General features: G+C 31.6%; 1 long non-coding RNA gene across 1 annotated transcript in view; it reads left to right on the top strand.

Moving 5' to 3' along the window:
* LOC118601700 overlaps window positions 1-20,716 on the top strand; it is a 116,868-nt gene that overhangs the window by 73,499 nt on the left and 22,653 nt on the right. Inside the window, exon 2 of the long non-coding RNA XR_004950531.1 lies at window positions 17,716-17,859. This is a non-coding gene — a long non-coding RNA (uncharacterized LOC118601700). The remainder of the gene's footprint in view (window positions 1-17,715; window positions 17,860-20,716) is intronic.

Below are 20,716 nucleotides of genomic sequence, written 5' to 3'. Positions count from 1 at the left end.
GATATTCATGTGAAAAATTAAAATATTACATTTTTTACTATTAGATAATCAATTCTTTTTCTAGGCCTAAATTACTGTATGGATAATTCCATTAGTATGCACTTGAATTTTATTTCTTAATAATTCAGTACTTGTGTTATAGTCTAAACTGGGGTTGTTTGGTATGTTGTTTTCATTCTACTTTCATATCAAGGATCTGCTTCTCTATAACTTGACTTGGGTGACTTCCACCTTCTTTTTAATAGTCTGGAGCAGTTATTTATTTATTTATTTATTTATTTATTTATTTATTTATTTATAGTTAGTTAGTTAGTTATTTTAGTTAGTCATTTAAACTATTTAATAAAAGATTATGTATACTGATATGAAGTTATTCATAACACTAAGTAAATCAGTTTATATTGGATGCACTATATAAAAACATTTTGTAAAAATGCCAAGTTGTTTACCAATATTTAGGGTTTTTTAAATTAATATATATTGCTTTAGTTATTTGCAAAAATATATATTGTGTTTTAAAAGCACTTAAACTTTTTGTGGCCTGTCAAAACTTATATTATTTAATATTTCAATAAAGATGAACACACGTTCTTAACTACTAAAGTAAATAACAAGACATTTGAAAGAGAAACGTTCTCACTTACTGTTTTGTATTAAATTCGTTGGGGTGACATTGGTTAGTAAAATGATATAGTTTTCAAGTGTTTGATTTAATAATACATCGTCTGTATATTGCATTATGTGTTCACCACCCAAAGTCAAATCTCCTTTCATCGCCATATATTTAATCCTCTTTACCCTTATCTACCCCTCCCCCACTTTCCTTCTGGTAAGTTAAACTGTTGTCTGTATCTATGAGTTTTTGTTTGTTTCTTTATCTTATTTATTTGTTACTTTCAGTTTTATATCCTACATATGAGTGAAATCATGGTTCTCAACTTTTTCTGTCTGACTTACTTAGCTTACAGTGATGATCTCAAAAGCCGTCCATGTCATCCAAAATAGTGGTATTTCATCTTTTCTTATGTCTGACTGATGCTCCATTGGACCACATCTTCTTTATGCAATCATCTATTGAAGAACGCTTTGGTTCTTTCCAAATCTTGGCCACCATGAGTAATACTGTAATGAACATCAGAGTGTATATATTTTTACAGATAAATGTTTTCAAATTTTAGGGGTAGATATCCAAAAGAAGTATTGAGTGCTGTATCATATGGTAATTCTATTCTTAATTTTTTGAGGAACCTCCATAATGGTTGCCATAGTGACTATACCAATTTACAGTAGGGTATGAGGGTTCCTTTTCCCCCACAACCTCTCCAGCACTTGTTATTACTTATCCTGCTGATGATAGCCATTCTAACAGGTATGAGGTAGTATCTCACTGTGGTTTCGATTTGCATTTTATGAATAGCTAGCGAAGTGACCATTTAAGATATTTTATTTGTTAAGCTTTAATTGCTTATGCTTTCTTTTTAACCCTTTGTTATTAGTTTCTGGTTTATTATGTTGTAGGAAAACATAGAAGAAGTTAATTTAAAGGAGTTACCAACGTTGCCCCAGTGGCCTGATATGCTGTTCTTTTCAGACTGTGACTACTTAAAAAGAAAAGTTTTAGTGCTATAAGACAAACTTCCAAGATCACTATATTATTTAGATTCTTTATGTCTTTAGTGGGTGCATGCTATGATAACTCCAAATTGGAGTTAGACATATAGTTAAATCTCTCACAAAATTGTTTTTATTAGTATCTTTTTTGCTTTTTAAGAATTTTTACTGGATGCAATTTGAAGCATTTTTGCTTGGTATATAAAGTTCCTTAAATGTTATATGATGAATTCTACCTTTTTATGGTATACAATCACTCTTAAAATACAGTAAACTATTAAGCTTATTTTTTCTTGAATTCTACTTTGTCTAAAATAGTTTTCCTACTTCTGATTTCTTTACAATGGCTCATGTTTGGTAAATCTGTATCCATCACCTTATTTTTAACATTTCTTTGTCATTTTAGTGTAGTTGTACCTCTTGTAAGCAAGAAAAATTAGAAATAAACTTTATTAAAACTCTTACCTTAGTTTTCTTTCTTTCTTTTTATTTAAAGTCATACCTACATTATTTGGTAATTAGGTTATTTTTATTTATTTTATGAGGTAGACCAAAAAAATTGCACTTATATGTTTCTACTTCTCTCAGTTTTTGATAATATATAATATAGTCTCTCTCTTTTTTTTAAATTCCAATTATCACCAACAAATCATTACTTTTACATTTTATATCTAACAGTGGTCCTGTATTGTTTATTTATTTAAGCACTACTTACTTATTAAAGAGCAGCCTCTTGTTTTTGGAAATTGCTTCTATACTCTAACCATGTCTTTCCAAGAAAGATGCCTTTGTGGAGTTTTACCTAGGTAGCCATCGTTGATTTGCACAGTAGTTAGCCCATGACCAAGGCTAGGCTAACCTGAATCCTTCCTCAGAAATCTTTGGACTAAAACTCTGTCAAAAGATATGTGGAGTTATCTTTTATATTCGATATATAAAATATATTATAGTGGCAAAAAAATGTGATTCATGAATTATGAGACATGAAAAGGCCTGTCTTCAGAACTTTGGGAAGTTGCTAGTCTATGGGAAGAAATATGATAAGCAAAGAGAAGCAGAAACAGATGAAAAGATGGTTTTGCTACTGTTTGAATCCAAGTTCTAAAACTCCCTGGTTCTAGCTATTTTTCTGACCTTCCAGTGGTTAAGTTGTACAGGCCATCCAGTCAATTCCTTAGGCCAAACAGGAAAAGACAACTTCTAATCAGGGCCAGCAAAGGTTAAAGAACCCTCTAAAATCTTTTAAAAACAAACACACAAACACCTCAAGGCTAACCTGTTGGCTAAAATTTTATATAGCTAAACCAACTAATAAGAGGGAAAGTAAAAAGATATTGTCAACATTTTGTTAGATGAGTACACTTGCCTGTCTAATGATATAGGGCAATTTGGCCAGAAGTGGGCATTTCAATCTGTTTCATTGGCCATATGGGAGAAATTTTTTGAAGGTTCTTAGGAAATATTAATTAATAGAGTAGTATTATTTCTGCTTTTCTTTTGGTTTTTACCTTTTCCATGTATGTAGCAAATGGTAAAGCAAATTTGAGAGAGGACATTTTAAACCAGATACTATCACATGGATTCTTTTTGTCTGGGAAACATTTGTTTGTTCGTATATTTGTATTTGCCAACATTCTCCTGCTTCTTCATTCATTACATTGTATAAGAAATTATTCAAGTATATTTTGATCATTTATTTCTGAAAAGCTGATGGGTTGAAGAATTTGGATTGATTTGAAAATATACTAAGCAAATTAAATAAGTGAAAAAATATGTTTGTTCCTTAATTGTATTGAAAACATTTATGAAAATAGGAAAGAGCAGCTCTGAATATAAAGAAATTCTGCTAGAAGGGCCAGGATACTTTTATTTGGAACGTGACCTTTCCTAAAGTCAATCCATTGTAATTTATCATCATTTGACTTAAATTATGGAGTTCCACTAATTGGCGCAAAGATTAATGTGTCATTTAAATTCACAAAAAAATTGTCATATTTTAAAAGACTCGAAGAATTGATCGACACAGATCTGAGTTCTGTTATTAACGCCTTGTATGATAGCTGTGGCTCATTATGAAAAAGGAAGGCTAAAGAAAAGTGGTATTCACTTCATTGCAGTGCAGTAAATGAGGAATACTATCTCTAAGAAGAGGTCACATTGCATTATATGGGTAACTTTGATAATTTCCGGAATCCTGTATGTCTTGAACAGTGTGGCAAAATCCAATATATTAATAAAGTATTATAGAAAAATCCATGTATGCATAATATTTTGCTTATTTTTCTGTGATTCTGAAAAGTAAAGATGTTAAGTTATAGAAAGGTTAATTTATAAAGGCACTATAACTTTTGAGGCCTATTTGGGAAATTTATGGCTTTTACTATTTGGGCTCTCTTGCGATTATTCTAAGATAAGTATCCCTAAATTGTGTTTAATCATTTAGGAGTTCCTTTAATTTGGAAGAGAAGAAATACATCTTTATTTTCACTTCTCTCTAATTGAAATGTAGGTTACTTCCTTTATAATCTAGGTAATACACTTCAATAATGTTAACACTACCTGTAATTTTGTTACCAATTGAAATTATAAACATTTATCTATAACATAAAATTCAAACTACTGTAAAACTTATGACTACTTTAAAGTTATAGTAGTTAGACTACTGCTAGATCTCATGATACCATAAATTAATAAAGCAGCACATATATTACCATATCATAAATTCATTTTCTAATATTTTAATGCCTCAAAATAACCAATTTTATTTATAATTCTATGTATTTTATGCATTTAAAAGCATTGTAAGAAGTGGCCCATAAACAACAACAATAAAATGTTAAGAACCTTTTGTTGCAAACTCATGAAAAATTTTTTAAAAAGTAAGAAAAGGAAGGAATAAGATCATATCATTTTTTTCCATTATTTTTTTCAATATTTTATTTAAAGGGAACTAAGTTTAGGTACTGAAAGGAAAAGAATATTATGAGGGTAACCATAATACCTGGTTTACCTGGTATAGGCCTGGTTTTCCTAAGGTAATTATTATACTATTCTTTTTTGCTCTCAAAAGTGTCCTGGGTTGATAATAAATGACACTAGTAAGATACTTGTTATGTACCTAAACTCATAGAAGAGAAGATTTGGACTTGAATTAGTTTGGATGATGAGTAAATGAAATGTCTGTTTCTCTTTTTTTTTTCTCGTTTCCAAGTTTCTCTATTTGTAAATGCAAAAAGACAACCAAAAGGAAAGATTTTTAAGATTTACTACATTTAACACTCAAAATATTGGAAAACACAAGTAGAATCTCAGTAAATTTCTCTGTTGAATTAAAAACTCTCTAAAATAGAATAGGAATATTTACTGATTTATTCTGTTCTGCCTCTATTTCATTTAAAATAATTCTCACAACAACCATAATCTGAAACCTAGAATAATCATGAAAATATCATGCAGATAAGGTATAGCCTGTTTATCTCACTGTGGTATTATTCAAACAGCTGAGAAACAAGCAGGCACTGACTTCTTATAATACATTTTAAGAGCAAGTGATAAAGAAGTCCTTAGCTATATACGAAGATATGAATTTTGTATATGAAGGAGGAAAAATTTCAGTGTAAAGACACAGAATAGGATAGTAAGAGCTAATGGTAAAGATTCATCATTTTTTTTTTCAAAAATAGATCCCAGTAAAATCATTTTATGATATAAGATAAAATTTTATTATGATTATGGATTAAAATGACATTTCTAAGAAAGCAGAATAAACAATTCATGCAACAACAATACCATTCCACTGTCAAGAAAAATGTACAATAACAGAAATTGGCAAGAATTGACACAAGTGGGACAATTCAGTGTGCCATTTTTGCTAACATTAGATTGTCCTGCTCTAATGCTTACAGACAGAGAATTTACATGTACAACCTATTGGCTGGCTTGTTTTTAATCAGGAATGGATCATTTGTGTTTTGTTCTTGCCTTTCTTTTTATTTAGATATCTGTCAGCAAAGATGTTTGCTCCGTATGCTTGTCCCCTGCATCTATTTCCATGGAAATACCAAAACTTCCAAATGAAAATCTATATACCATGATTGCTTTAAAAGTGGGATAATGTTATTCCAAAGAGTGAAATTTCCTTTGTGAGAGACTTAAAACAATTCTAAAGTTAAAAATAACATTGTGTTATGAAATGTACTTAAGAATGAGTTATCTTTTTAAAATAAATTCTCTAAAACAAAAGTCTATACTAAAAAATCAAAAACATCTACAGCAAGTGAATATCAAATATTCTATAAAATGTAATCTGAAATAATTTGATGGGTTGTAGAGAAAAACAGTAAAAATATGCTTTTGAGTGATAGTCCTGGCAAAGCAGTTAAAATTTTGTTTTGTCTTATATTCTGTATTCAATGTATTAAATCCTTGAAAAACAAAAAAGACAAGGGAATTAGAGTCCATCAGAGAGTAAATTAAACACACACACACACAATTGTGCCTCAAAATATTTGTACAAGACCAATAAATAGCTTGTCTTTTAAATAAAAATTAAGAAAATTTACCTCAAAATATTAATTCAGCAGCTACAGAAAATAGTAAATAGGAAAAGAAAAAAAAGGCTGTCAGGTTAAGGATATTTTTCTAGTTCCTCAAAAATTTTGAAATAAAATATATTTTTTATAAAATGTAAACTTATCTAGAATATAAAAATGAGAAGATATACAAAATATTTTTCATCAAGTGAACATCAAGTAGATGCCAGAGATAGAAACAAAAATAAAACTATGGATTAATTAATCTCTTACAAAAATTGACAAATTTTTTAAAATGTGCAAACTAAGTCCAGCTGAATATTTTAGAAATAATTATATTGTAAAATTTCAATGTTAATAGAGAAAAAGTTCATTACCATAACCAAGTAGATAAAATTGATAAAGTTTTGTATGCATAGATGCAAAAAAATTTTAATACAAAATTGGAATATGGATATACACACACGTATATATTACTTATATACACACAAACATACATATACATATATATTATGTGCAATCCTATTATATATGTACACATATAAATGCACATAAACAAAAACTACATGTATAATATTTCAGATATACCTAGTAAAAATTTAATTAAAAGTACATGAATTTATAAAGTAAAAGTATAAAGCGTTTCTAAAGACATTTTGGCTGTTTGTAGAAATATTTCAATGGGATTTCAATATATTTTAATAATGAATGATTTTGTAAAATTTTTGAAAACTTGAATGGGAGATTTTTACAGATCATTTAGGAAACTGTATGGGTAGAAAAAGCCAAGACAATTCTGAGAAAAAAAATAATGAGATGCATGTTTCTTTTAGACATTAGTGTGTTATTATAGACAAATGATAATTAAATGATGTGCTGCTACGTCTGAACGAATAATTAGCTTGTGTAACAGGCTAGAACGTCTTCAAATATTCTATATTTATATTATAAATCTAACATTTAAGAGGAGGATTCATCAGTAAATGGAGCTGGGGCAATTATTTAATTATTTTTTAAAATCACCTGAAGCTTTATACCAAAATATGATTCACATGAGCAAAACAAGTACAAAAGGTGAAACTATAAGAAAGTAAAATAAGTATAATTTTTTATCTAATTTTTCAGCTAACAGCCAAGAAAATAAATCAAGAAAAATTGATAAACTAGTTACAATTTTAGAATTCTCTCTTCGAGAAGAGATAAAAATTATTAAAGAGAAGTAATATGGAAAATATGTACATCATATATGATCAATATTAATGTCTTTAATGAGTAAAGAGCTTTTTTTACAAATTAATAAAATGACAAAAACCAGAGAAATTATGAAAGGCAATTTATAAGGGAAGAAAATACTAAATATTGACATTAACTAGTTTCCAAACATAAAATAAAGCACTGTTTGTAGTTTTCAACAATTAAAGTATAAAAGAAATTAAAATACATATTGTGGCATGGTTGTGTTGAAAATAGAACTATAAAACCCTGCTGTTAGAATGTAAACTACTAGAAACTTTCTGGTAATGAAAATATGGTATCATTTCTTAACAAAATTATCCACATGCTTTCTAAGCTCTTTTAATCTTATCCAAATAATAATAAAAATACACATAAAATAATGCAACTGGATCCTCACCCTAATATTATTGATCATAATACAGATCAGCAATAAGATAAATGTCTAATAATAGCAGTTCAGTAAATTATGGGATATCAATATAATGAAGCAAAAGTTACACATTCTAGATCAAGGAAGAAAGGATTCACACTATAATGTAAAATTTTTTACATACGGTAAACATATACATATAATCTCTTAAAAATGTGTGTGCGTGTATATATATCTCCAAAATGTATATATACTTATATTGATATTTATAGATAACCAGAAGTCTACCAATGCACTAGGAATGATGTAATTTTTTTTTGTTAAAAATTATCTCTATTTTAGAATTTTATACATTAATATATCACTTCTATAATCTGAAAAGTTATATAATATTTTTAAAACAGAGGTATCATGTTTGCTTTTTGTTCTTCTGGCTATTGTTGTTTTTTTTTAATATGGCTTTATCTTCTCAAAAAAGGATTTTGCCTTCTACTGGATGGTAGGAGATAGAATCCACATGGAATGAATAATATTCCTATCACTTGGCTAGAATTTTCTAGTTGATCCAATGACTTTCTGAATGGAAATCAAAATTATTTTGGAATGATGTTTGTTTATGAATAAAATAAAGTATAAATATTGTCTCATATATGAAATTCAAATTTAAATAACAATTTTTCATCTTTTAATATTTTAATAAAAAGTTCTCCATTCCCATTCTCTCTGAGAGTTAAAAATACTGTGAATTAACATTTTATTCAAGCAAAAATACAGTTCAGTGGGAGAAAGTGAGGACTTTCATCAGTAACATTGGAGGGAATACAAACTAGGGTTTCTTAAGGTATAATTCTAATTGACTATATTTCTTAACTTGGAAAATTTATTTAAAAGTTCCACTATTTGGTAACTGTGGTCAATTAAATGTAATTTAAAATTACTCTGTTTTCAGCTGTTTGTATACCCCCAAACATACAATTTAAATTTCAATGTGAACTGAAGTTTGGCTATCTGCCTTCAAACTGCAATAATGCTTACCACAAAATGCTATGGGTTAGCAATTTCCATTTCTGCTTAACACAGCACCAAATTCAAACTGTGTCTTCATATTCTGTAATCTGATTACTGGAGTCTCATATGGTATGTTGGAGAGCCTGTGAGCTTATAAAATCTGTCCAACTTGAACTTCTCAATTGAGAGCCTTTTAAATTATATTCTTCACCATATTTTACTTTGCAATACCTCAGAATGTTCTCGAATGATTTTTTTTGTTGGCTATATGTTTGTATGTCTGCATATGTGCTTGTGTGTATAGTTTTGACAAAGTGAGAAACTCAACTTGAAACATCTAAAGTTTCTATATCTGGTTACAAAACCAATGCAAATACCAAATCACTCTAATATAAAAATACGATAATGTAAAATATTATAGGTAAAAGCTATATTGAGGCTTACTGGTATAAAACTTTCTAAAAAGAGTATTGTGGGTTCTCAAAATCTCTAGGGTAGTTGGGGAGTCTGGCTCTCAGCAAAAGCAACACACATTTTTCTATGGGACTATTATAATGGCAGCTCTTGCCACTGTCAAGTAAAGGCATTACTTTACCAGAAGGAAGGGGGGACAGAGGTAGATCGGGGGAAAAGGGGTCAAATATATGGTAATGAAAGGAAATTTAACTTTGGGTGGTAAACACAATACAATATACATATGACGTGTTATTGAATTGTAAACTTGAAACCTATATAATTTTATTAACCAATGTCATCCCAATAAATTTAAATAAATAAATAGATAGATGATAGATATAGATAGATAGATGATAGATAGATGATAGATAGATAGATAGATAGATAGATAGATAAATAGATAGATAGATAATAAAATGCTGACACCAGGCAAAACCACTAGTCTTCCACCACAGCTGCTGAAACTTGTATCTCTCTCCACCATTTGCTATCATGCTTGCTTGCTAGATTGGATTTCATATAGCAGCTCCTTTTTTCTTCACTCTGCCAAGAAAAACTTGTGAGTGAGGTGACATATCCCATGCCTGGACCTTACTTCCAGGGGATCTTAGGAAAGCAGGTTTCTGGGTTCTATTTTAGGAAAACAAGAATCTAACAAAGAAAATATCCTAAACAAGAGAGAGATGATCAAAATTTGTTGGGAAATATAAGAAAAATGTAGAAATGTTTACTAGAATAAGTCTTTGAGCTGTCCCAATTTAATTTTTATTTATATTCAGACACTCCCTCTTCCAAGCTTAAACTCTAATAATAACAATTACAACAAAATGTGTGTGACTTAAATAATGCAAGTCACTTATACAGTAAAATTTTACTTTTTTGGTTTATAAATATAGTTAACAGTAACTTCAATAATTAATGCAACCTGCTTTAAATCCAGATTGTTATGGTGTTTTAATATTTCTTGAGTTTTAGCTTTTTGATATTCTATGAACTATAAATTAAATTGCTAAAGTTAGCCACCACCAATACACTCTGCATATAAAAAGAATAGGAAAAGAGGAAAAAACATAAACATTAAAATTATATTGATCTGTTAATGACACTGAAAAAATAAAGCTATGGGTAGACACTCTAGGCCATGGGTACAGGATCCACTCTTACTCACCGGTATGCCAGACCTTGGGGCCTTGCCTTGACTCAGGACACAGCAACTCCTGGGATGATCGTTGCAGGTCTCAAAGCCATGCCTATGACAGCTTCACCTAATTTCTTAACACTACACATAGTTTCAGCCTCCTTCAGGGCCAAAGGCTGAGCTTTTTCTGCTCAGGCCCTATTGAGTCTGCAGTGATGGAGACTGAAAGCAGTTTCAGTGTCCAGGTCCACCCAAATGGTGACGGCCCTGAGAGACTAGCTAACACAACCTGGAAAAGAGGAGCTGTTACCTCCCTTTGGGCTGGATTTTGAGCCGTGAGAGCCAGGAGATGGTGAAGACTCCACTGATACATTTCTTCCCCTTCCTTCCCACAATGGATTAGTGGTAGTGATTCCACATAGCCTCTCCAGAACCTCTCTTTCACCAAGAAACCAGATGTGTTCTCTTGAAAAACTGTGAAAGCTCAAAAATACACCCCCTGTATTTATTTTCCTTCCTCCCTATCTTATTTCTTTTCTTCCGTCACTATTGTTTCTCTATTGTTTTACATTCCCAAAACATTAGCACATAAACTTTCCCTTTCCTTAAGTTATATTTTCTAGGGCACCCAGATGGAGACATTATGTTTCATCGGTTGGCACAAGGCCATCACTGGTATATATGTTTTCTTTCTCTATTAATCATTTAATATTTCATTTGCCTGCAGGAAATTGAGGTTGTTTTTATGATGAAGTAAATCAAACTACACTTCTGAGGAACATAATTTGTTGGCGATCTTACCTATGTGATGTTTCTGTAGTCTTTCTGAAGTTTCTGGAATCTTCCAGTAAGTTTTAAAACCAGATTAGGAGGCACCTTAGGGAAGACTTTGGGTTCTGAATATACTATGACCTCCTCCCAACAATGCTGTTTCCCTTTAATAATCAGATTTCACAACCTTCTATTTTGCCTCTTTGTCCTACAGTAGGAAGAAATTGAAATAGAAAAATGAAAGCTTCACCCACCAATTCATTGAGACCATTGTAGAATCTCTTAATAGGATAACTTACCCTCATGTTCTAAAACCTCCTGGCAGAGCCCTAAGACAAGATGGCAGGACCCAGAGACATCAATGGGAGACATTAACCTGTGCAGGATTCATGAAGTATGAGAGTGAATGATGCAATGCATACGTCTATTTTTTGTTTTCTGTATTCCAGGTCTAGTTCAGAGAATATACACACTTCATATAGGACAGCATCATAATTTTATTATATGTTATCTTCTACCTTACTTATACTCAGACAATTTCAACTCTCTGTAAGGTCAAGTGATTTGGGTAATAGAGTTCATGGTAAGGCAGTAAATTATTTAAGTATCAGGCTATTACCTTAATTTTGTCTGCATGAAATTAGTTCTTAGATCAGAAAAAGTGTTGTGAATAAAACATTCAATAAGCCCAAATATGGGTTTGCTGGAATTAACATGTCAGAAATGAAAGGAAAATACAAATTCATAGTTAGAATAAATTATTATTCCCTTCATGATGGAAGAGGTCTAAAATTTAAATCCATAATCAAGTAGATGGATAGATCCCTAGAGAATAAGTTTAGGTTTGGTCTCTTTCACTAGTGTTTGAAAAATGGATACTCAGCAGAGGTTGGGGCCAGTGAACCATAGAACAGAAAAGTATTTGTTGCTACATACCCTCTGACCCTGCCCTCAAGGTCATGCTATTCATTGGCAAAGTAGTAAGGGTACTTAGGAAAGAGGCTAACTGAAAACCACCAGAGTGCTGAGAGTCCCCACTGAACCAGAGGACTATGATGAACATTCATATGGTGCAAAACATTCTAACACTCAGAATCCATGCAAAAGTTCCATCCACATCCTTCTTCCCAAAATATCATAGGAAACAACCCCTAAGTATCAGTTTTATCATATTCTCTGTCCAAACAATTATTCACAACCCACTCATGTAGATGCTTATCTTTGCCTTATCCACCCTTCTTCTCTTTTGCCAAAAGAATTAGATACCGTATAACTCAATTTGTGAGTGGGGCTGAAACACTTCAACTCTTCTACTCCAAATTCCAGCATACTATGAAAGGTCTTCAGGGAAACATTTTGCTCTTATTTACAACATTTTTTCCACCTGTAGTTGTGGGTTGAAGGAGGGGTGGAAGGACGGCCAGGACAAACACAGTGGGAACACGAACTACTCACAATAACACATGTATTTTCAGATCCTGTTTACATCTGTATTTCATGATTTAGTTCTGAGAAGCATGCCTGATTTTTCTGGCTCATATCATATGATAACACCCAGTTCATGATGGGCATCTCCGGTCACCTGGCTACTTAGTTCTACAATCAAATGTTCAATTCCCACCAGGGCCCAGAAACAAGCCAAAAATTATTTCTCTAAAGGAGAATAATCACTTGTCAATGAAGACCTGGTTTTACTCTAAAACTGTAGAATTCTCTGTGTTATGGTTCATCATAAATACAATATAACGTCCAGGTATGCCAACGTACTTGGAAGAATATTTACTTCCCTAGGTCATAAGTGAGAGAGCTACAAGCATACAGCCCAAATTAGTTAAAATATCTGCTCTTTTCTATTTTTCTCTCAATACTAGTAGAATTTTGAGCTACTTAGTAAAGGAATCAGAGCAACAAACTCAAAACAGTTATATTTTTCTTATAAAATACAAAGATGTGCCACGTATTGTGTCTCAGTATTTCAGGTAAAGATTGCAGGCCTCAGCAAATTATTTTTCATCTTGAAGGGAATGTATTCTGAAATTTCTAGACTTCCAAATTCCTCAGAATTTTACTGAGGAATCAAGCACCTGTATTCTAATAAGAGTTATTTCTCGCCCCCTAGCACAGTGACTTACTAAGTCATCTGGCAGACCTACTGTATTCTGTATAGCAGGTCCTATGAGGCCTGATGTAATCAAGGCAACAAAGCAGCATAGAGCTTGGGAAGAAAAAAAAATTTTTTTTAAATGGTCTTGAATAGTACAGATCCATTAAAACAAGTTAATGAAACAAATCCTAGCTTCTATTGACATTTTGGGACAGAGAAAAATAATGTATTCAAGATCAATACTTGCATATAATTTTCTGGGAGTTTTGTTGATATGCTCAGGAAGGCACCACATGAATATAATGTGATAATGAAAGTAATGTGAAATAACATCTGCAATTGGAATTGCTAGCTAACTGAATTTATGATAATCCACTCATTCTCCAAGATCTCCCTATCTTCTGCATAGGACAACAGTCTGTGGACTAGAATCACTACCCCTATATCTCTTGTCTTTATTGGTGGCAATAATCTCCAGGACTCACCCAGGCATGTGATACTGCTAATGTGTTACTTTTTTTGAGAATTTTACATGTCAGTTTAACTTGGTTATAGGATGCCTAGATAACTAGTAAAAAAATTATTTCTGGGTGTGTCTGTGAAGGTGTTTCGGAGAGAAATTAGGATTTGATTGAGTAGACTGAGTCAAGAAGTTCTTTCATCATCAATGTGAATGGGACATTATCCAATCCATTGAAGGTCTAAATAAAACAAAAGATTCTCTCCTCTCAAGCTGAGATACTCACTTTTTCTTTCTCTTGGACATCAGAGTTTCTTTTTTTTAGGCCTTCAGACTTAGACTAAATTAGACCACTGGCTTCCCTGCTTTTCCAATTTTTATGAAGCACATTGTGGGGCTTCTTGGCCTCCACAACCACGTGAGCCAATTTCTATATAAGTCTCCTCTTTTCTGTTTCTATCTATATATCCTATTAATTCTGTTTCTATGGAAAACCCTGACTAATACAAAGGATGAGAATCAGGATCATCTACGTCACTTTTTCAATAATCAGCCACAGGACAGAGAGTTGCTATGGATACTGTCTCAGTTGCTGATTATATTTATGCTGACCTTAATTTGGGAACCAGAGTAACGAGGCAAAGAGCTTCAAAGAGCCAATGGGCCACATAAACACATTCAAATCAATTGTCCATCTACCACCTGATTGCAATAAGTTGCCATTTGGACCAATGAACTAATATATTTGGATTCCCAGGATTACTTTTAGCATAGAGACAGTAATAATCCAAATAGTCTGTGAAATGTCTGGATTTTTCCATTTCCTGGTGCATAGTGCTCTTGTAAATTTCTTTAGGTCCTTTTGGGGAAAGTCAGAATAAAATTTATAGCATGAGCTTTTGATATTATTATAAGATTTTTATTCAAGTGTGTCCACTGTTTCATGTCTGTTGGCTTATTCTCTGCTCTCCATTAAGAATTCAAACATTCTAAACAGGACATAATTATTACAAGATCAGCAAAGTTTTAATAAACATGCCTAATATCAATATTACTTTTTTATCTCATTGCTAAGAAGTCCTATTTGAATTCCAAAAAATAAGCAAGAATTCATTGCAATGGGAATCTTTAATTACTGCCATCACAGAATTAATTAAAATGATTTCAAAATGGTATGAAAAAAATCGAAACATTTTTTAGTTGGTGGTAATAACACACAGAAAAAATTACAAAAAAAAAAATCTATTTAGTGTATTGACAGGGTCAACAAAACAGCAAAACAAATGGCCCTTAACATTGATTTACCCATTAGCTTTACATACCTTGTTATATACCTTGCCCCCATCACTTGCTGTTTTGGCCATGGTTAATTTCTGAGAAGGGGCTTACATCAGTGATTTGTCATTGGGAAACAATAAACAAAAAAAACAATTTACTTCTCATGAAGATATCAATTAATTAAATATATCTTTTTACTTTAGCAATTTAGACTCTGTAAACATCCGTATCACCTAAATTAAATGCTTAAAAGAAGAATGTGCCTTTAATTACCTATGCTAGATAAGATTGTTTAGTGATGATTAAAGATGACAAGTTGTAATTTTGAATTTTTTTCTTAGTTAAATTTCACTATAAGGCAAAATGTTGTAAAGAAAAGAACATATTTTTATATCAGAGAGACCAACTTTTGCTTAGTGGATCTTCTGTTGACTGTTTTTTTTAACTTAGATGAGAAATTTAACTTTTTAAGCCCTAGTTTATAAACCTTCAATTAGAAATAGAAATACCTACCTTGCAGTTTCAGCAGTATTGTATAAAAGGCACGTAGTCAGAATTTGGTGCATAACAATTAAAAAGTAGTTATTGATGATATTATTTAAAATAGACAAATAATGAGACAATGGTTTCAAAATGTATTCTGCATTAATATCGTTAAAGAGAGGTATAGGTATCATTGATAGGTTCTTTATAAAGTTCCTCTTCCATGTTCTACTCACATTTTAATTACCCTTTGTGAATAATTGTGCAGACTCACACTGAGGACTAATTTATTCTGGGTATTGGGGGCCCTCAGCAGTCAAATATGTGGGTAGAGGAATCCAGGAAGCCACAGCCAGGGTCTGGCTCCCTAGCTTTAACCAGAGGAGCAGTGTTTTTAACCATTTTAAAATTTGATCTTTTGAGTAAGATTTAATCTGGAGGAAATATTCTATGCTGTGTATATTTTAAAAACAGTATCCTAGACCATTTCTTCTTGGTCTTTTGAGGATAACAGATATTTGTTAAAACAACAAACAAGAACCAGATGGCTATCATTTCCTGTTTCCCCATTTAATATCTATTTATATGTAATGATAGGTATTAAATTGAGTCTGACCTGAGCACAGAGGCATGTCCTGGGTTTTATGTTTGTATATAAGAAAACTTATTTTTTGTTCAAGCATTTCACCTTATATAAAAATGAAGTAAACTATTCTAACTCTGATTATTAAAAACATAAACAATGTTTATTTTAAAATGTATGTTGTATTTTTCCTTTTATAATTTACAAAACCTTTTATCTCTATTTTCTTTCTTTACAAGTTTAAAAAATAATCACTAATGATTATGCAATGGCCCAAATTTGTGTCAACTTCTCATTATTAAAAAAAAAAATACACTTGTTAAGCATTTTATTGCTATTTTTCCATACTGTTCAGGTTTATATTTTTCTTCCTTTAAGATTATAAAAAATGGATTTGGGTATTATTTTTTTTTTCTGGAAATGAAGAGATCTGGGCTATAATAAGAGATCTGAAGTCCATAGAGATATTCTTGGAAGCTCATAATATTGAGTTGATACTACCTGGATTTATGGTGCTTCTACCCAGTTAGGGAAATAGTAGGTAGAGTGCATATAGCTTGGGGTTGTTTTTAAACTCCTTCTTGCATAAACATTGTTGGAAGTAACTCTCTCTTGCCCTTGTATTCTGCATTTATCCTTAAGGGTATTGTGTGGCCTAGCTGAAGCTTTTGTGCCTTTTAACACCACCTTTCAGAAGCATCAAAATATTTTCTTATCTATCATGGTTTTATGTTCAAAAAATTCTCTAAAATCTCAGCGACTTTATTTTATACAGCAGTTGCAATATCCTTTGAGTAAATAAAATATCCTAATATAAAATAACAAGAACAAAAATTTAAAAACTTTGACTCTAACAAGCACTTAATGTAGTTATCAGATCATAATTAACCATTGCTTTAAATCAAATTAAAGGTAAAGATTGTCTTTTCAGTAATTATTAAACACCTGCAAAATTATCCTAAAATGCCACCAGAAATGTATATTATACAATAAAACCTAAGAGAAAAACTATATCCATAAAATTCTCTCCGAGAAAAGATGTTCATTTTTCATACTTTTTATCATGGTAACAACAGAAATAAAAACAATGACAATGACAAATATCAATCTTCACTGTTTACTAGATTAATGAGTGATTTGACAATTAAAATTTTCTGAATGAAATATTGTGAATTCCTATAAAATAATGTTGTAGTGTTCATATTAATGTGGAAAAGACATGCTCTCATGTTGAACAAAAAAAAATCAGAATAAAAGTAAATGTGAGATCATAACTGTGTAAGATAAACAAAAATTTGTAGCATAAAACTAAAATGGAAAACCTTACATTTTATAATGAATTGTTTAGAGGAGTGAGGGATTTGAATGATTTTCTTCATTTTATTTTCTATACTTTCAGGTTTATTCATTCAAAGAATATTGCGTGACATTGATAGAATAGGGATGTGTATAGCTGTCTTCCAAAGAATATTAATTAAATGCATATGGTAATGAAGAAATTATGATGACATTAGGGAGATAATAATAGCAAAACAAACAGTCATTTTTCTCATGTAGCTTTTAGTATGTTGGAGGTAATGGTTATTGTTTAACAAATATAATTACATAGACACTTTTTAAATTACAGTAAGGACAGGTAATGGATAATGAAAGCATGTAATATAAACATATAATTTGCCTTGAAGATTATGAAAGCTGAGAAACCTCATGATCCGCCATCTACAAGTTGGAGATCCAGGAAACCCAGCGATGTTTGAAGCCTGAGAACTGGAGAGCTAATCATGTACATTCCAGTCCGAGCCTGAAGGCTTGAAAACCAAAAAGAGCAGGTAGGATCAGTTCGATGTTTCAGCTCAAGCAATCAGGCAGAGAATGAACTCAACATCTCTCTGCTTTTTGTTCTATTTTGTCCCTCAATTGATGGGATGAGGCCCTCCCACACTGAGGAGGATAATTTGCTTTCCTCAATCTACCAGTTAAAATTCTAATCTCTTCCAGAAACATCTTCATAGACATACCCAGAAAACATATTTAACCAGGTATCTGAGCATCTCATGATCCAGTCAAGTTAGCACATAAAATTAACTATTACACATATAATCTTTGAAGGTATAGTTTCCTTAATAGAATTTTCTTTCATAATAATAAACATTTTCAAATACATTGCTCCATCCAAGAATTAATATAACACCAAAAGTTTAAACGCACCTGTGTGTTCTTTCCCTATTTCCCCCCAAAGACAAGCAGCATTCTTAATTTTGAAATTATCACAGATGTTTTTTCTGTTTTTTATTATCTTCATATATTTTTAAACACTTAATGATTATATAGTTTTGTTTTACTGGTTTAACTGTATAATGTGCTTTTTATGTTATTTATAATATTCTGGGACTTGCTCTTCATAATTAATATTGTTAAGTTAGACATTGTAGTGTTCACAAGTATTCTCACTCTCCAAGCTTTCTCATAGATGGTTAGGGCCATAGGACAAGGTTTGACTAACAGACATTAATCAGAAGAAGTGTGTTTAAATTCTGGGCTGCAATAATTGATTGTTGGCATACAACTGGCTTCAATAGTTACTTTTTATGATATTTTGATCTTGGAGGAGCCTTGCTGTTGAGATGGTTTGGTGTCAAGTGATAAAAGCAGCTTGAATTTCTCAGCTAATGCAGAAAGGCCAGATAGTCTTGAGAACCATCTAGACCAGGGATTAGCACCTATGGTTCATGGACCGAATCCACCCCACTATCTATTTTTGGAGACCAAATTTTATTGAAATACAGCCATTCCTATTCATTGGCAAACTGTCTTTGGCTGCTTTTGTTCTTTGATGACAGAGATTAGTAGTTGTGATAGACATCCTCTAACCCACAAAGCCTAAAATATTTACCAGCTGGTTCCTTACAAAAATGTTTGTTGATCCCTGTTCTAGACTAATGGCAGTATTAGAGTGAGCAATATTAAATCTCTGTTCTGCTTAGTCATCAAGATCCTCATATATTATTTTTGCAGTGACATAGTATGTCCATCATTAATATACATATATTCATTCACATTGTGGCATGTAGCTGTAACTTATTCATTTTCAGTGCCATTCAACCCTCCTTTTTGTGATTGTAGCACAGCTTATGAAACCATGCTTCTGCTGATGGACAATTGGATTATTTGCATTTTTTTCTTTTGCTACCAAAAACATTGCTTCAAACTTTTCAGTTTTTATTTTGTAGTGGCAGAATAGCTCCAATTAGGCCAAGCCTCCTACAACTGTAAACTCTGGACATAGTACACTGTGTGTAGGCACTGGAGAATGACTAAAAGCAGGGAGATACTTCTTGGGGTCACCACTTGGAAGAAGGAAACTATTCTATGTGAGTTTTTATGTCTTTTAAACTAAGACAGACCCCAGTATATTCTTTGCTAAGTGGCTAAAGCAGACATTTAAACAAACAAACAAACAAACAAACAAACTGTCATTAGTATCCCAAACTCGAAAAACCAGAGGATAGAATTTTGGACAATCATGGCAACTGAAAAATGAGGACAGAAACCATGGAAAAGAGAGAGATAAAGAAGGAAAACCAAAATTCTTTGTATAGTCTCTGCTCATATCTCTGTGTAAACCCTGAAGTGCACATGTATTATATAGATTCTAAGTAGCCTAGTTAGGCTATTAAAACTGGTAAATTTTTAATAATCACTCATCACAGGGAAGATTATTTAAAGTTTCAATGTGAGTTAAGACAAGATAACTCTCTTCAAAAGTTCCTCTTTGGAGGAAGATAAAATCCAGAATATCTAAAATGTGTAGTTCATAAGACAGACTCAGGATAAGATCTACCACACCCTGTCTTATAAAAAGAAATAGGAAATTGTTATCTATGCTCAAGAAAAGACAATCGGTGGAAACTGAACCTTAGATGAGATGGTAGAATTAGCTGACAAGGATTATTAAAGCAGTTACTATATCTATGTTCATGGGTATGAATAAAAATTTTCCTCTAATGAAGGTGACAGAGGAACTCTCAGAATATCAATAGAAACTTTAAATAAGAAACAAATGAAAATTTTAGAACTCAAAAATACCATATCTGAAATAAATATTTGGACGGGTGTCATAGCAGATGGGAGATGACAAAAGAGTCAATAAACTTAAGGAATAAGAAACAGAATTTGCCAATGTGGGGCGGGGGGGGGATTTAAAAATATACTGTGGTACAATTTCAGAAATTTTACAGACACATAATTAGAGTTTCTGAATTAAAGGGGGGAGAGAGAGAGAGAGTATTTGAAATAATGTCTATGAAATTCTTAAAGTTGGTGAAAAACATACCTATACAAATTCAAGAAGCTCAGCTAACCTTATACTGACTACATACTAACAAACCACATCTATGAATATTATAGTCAAACTGCTGAAAGCAAAAAATGAAGAAAAATATTGGAAATGACAGGAGAAAAAATGACATATTATATATAGAGGAACAATAATTCAAATGAGTACAGACATCTTACTAGAACAAGTGTAGACCAGATGACAGTGGAATTTTATCTTTAAATGTTGCAAGAAAATGAAATTTCAGCCCAGTGTTCTATAATCAGTGAAAATATCCTTAAAGAATTGAAAGCAAAATAAAATTATTTAATTAGAAGGAAATAAAGAATGTATTGTGGGCAGACTACCCT

Source organism: Rousettus aegyptiacus, unplaced genomic scaffold (genome assembly GCF_014176215.1).
Source record: "Rousettus aegyptiacus isolate mRouAeg1 unplaced genomic scaffold, mRouAeg1.p scaffold_m13_p_1, whole genome shotgun sequence".
In the NCBI taxonomy this organism is placed as follows: domain Eukaryota; kingdom Metazoa; phylum Chordata; class Mammalia; order Chiroptera; family Pteropodidae; genus Rousettus; species Rousettus aegyptiacus.
The sequence above is the reverse complement of the archived record's forward strand: the minus strand, read 5'-3'. Positions and strand labels throughout refer to the sequence as shown.